Raw genomic sequence first — 1,780 nt, 5'->3', positions numbered from 1 at the left:
CAAGGAAGCTTATACATTATTACATTGTATTATTAAATCAAAAAATTAGTAGAACGAAATAAATTCACTTTACAGTTTCCCCAATTCCTTATATCAAATACACATTTTTTGTAGTTCCCAAATGATTTTCCGTGTAAAAAGTGTCTGCTCTTTTGATTTTTTGATCACATTCTTGATATATTGAAATAATCTGTTTTACTTTAACTATCTTTTTAGACTCTTACATAACAAACATATTTTTAAAAAATTTAAAAAGTATTATGCGTCACTTTAACAAGTCCATAAGTTGTTACTAGACTACATCAGCTTGAATACGTTTAATCTGAAATTGTCACTCTTCTGTCTTAAAATCGTGATAAAGCAAAATTGTGATCATATAAAGAGAATGATCGCATCTATCTAAGTGTCTATGTTGTTTGGGTAAAAGTACTAGCCTCATGTCATTCAAAAATTCGTCTCACAAACTGAACATTTTATTGTTTGGATTTATGAACGAGAAAATTACTAAAGACCAGGCGTTAACATTTTCATCCATATATGGTAAATTCGGTTTACAATTTTCGACAATTGTATCGCCTTTTTTGTGGGTTTTCCCCCTGAGTGCAACCATTTTCATGTGGACTATATTTCACAAAGGAAAACTTTGGGGCACAGCACAAATCTTTTTGATTCTAGTTATGTGTAACGATGTTCTGTTTACGATGTTCATGGGCTTCAGAGACGGACTCCTAGATTACATGGACATGAATTATGGATTCATAGAATACAAGATCTGCAGATTCATGATTGTATCCTGTGTTGTTTTGAAAGTACTTCATGGAACGTCAAATCATCTCAAATGTCTTTCAACGTTAACCCAGGCCCTTTTATTTATCTTTCCCATAAAATTTAAATACTACTACGACAGATTTAAGGTGTTAATTTGTATATGGTTTTTTATTCATTTCATAGTGTGTAGTTTACAATTTATTGCTCCAATTGGTGCGTCTTTGACACCTGCTAGAACCATACAGGAGTTCTCTCCGGGGAAGCCCTTAAAAATCATAGATGCCTGTAAATTAGATTTTGGTGAAGCAGGAACCTGGGATTTCTTTTACCAAACCGACTCTCTCGGGTTTTTCAGCAATTTGGTTTATTTCTATATTATACCTATTTTCATCAATAGTGGCTGTATTATTGCTCTCCATTTTAACATGAAAAAACACATAAAAGTTCTGGAGGTGTTAACAAAGGGTAAATATACCAATAAAGTCAAATATCTTCGTTTGCTAAAAGTCAATATCCTCTTAGGAACCTCCTTCATTATGTCGCAAATTCCAATAGTTATGCTCATGTTTTATCTACACCTGAATATGGACTATATGGATGACAGCTATGTTTATTCCTCCGTATTTCTATTCTTCATGTTCATCTACTTAACATTTACACTTAGCAAACCAGTCGAAATTTTTATTTATGCCAGTCAAAGTAAATCCTTTAGAGATCAACTGCCAAAATTTGTTTGTTCAAAGTGATTTTGAATTTATATCACTACAGAGATTTTCTGCCAAAATGTCTGGGTTCAAAGTGATTGTATTATTTTTTCTTTAGACAATAAAAATATGTTGGTTGATCTTTTTTTATTCTCGTATATTCCAGGTTTTTTTAAATGTTAAAACCTTAAAAGTTTAAAGTTAAGATCATATTGCTTTGTATCAAATTCTGATTTCTTTAAAATCTCAAGTGAAGAATAATAATGTGTTTTACTTTGTTTAAGGTCATATTTTATCTATCAATTTAT

The sequence above is a fragment of the Saccostrea cucullata genome, unplaced genomic scaffold (assembly GCF_032062105.1).
Source record: "Saccostrea cucullata isolate Sc308-1 unplaced genomic scaffold, CSIRO_AGI_Scuc_v1 ctg2339, whole genome shotgun sequence".
Lineage (NCBI taxonomy): Eukaryota > Metazoa > Mollusca > Bivalvia > Ostreida > Ostreidae > Saccostrea > Saccostrea cuccullata.
This window is presented reverse-complemented; position numbering follows the sequence as displayed.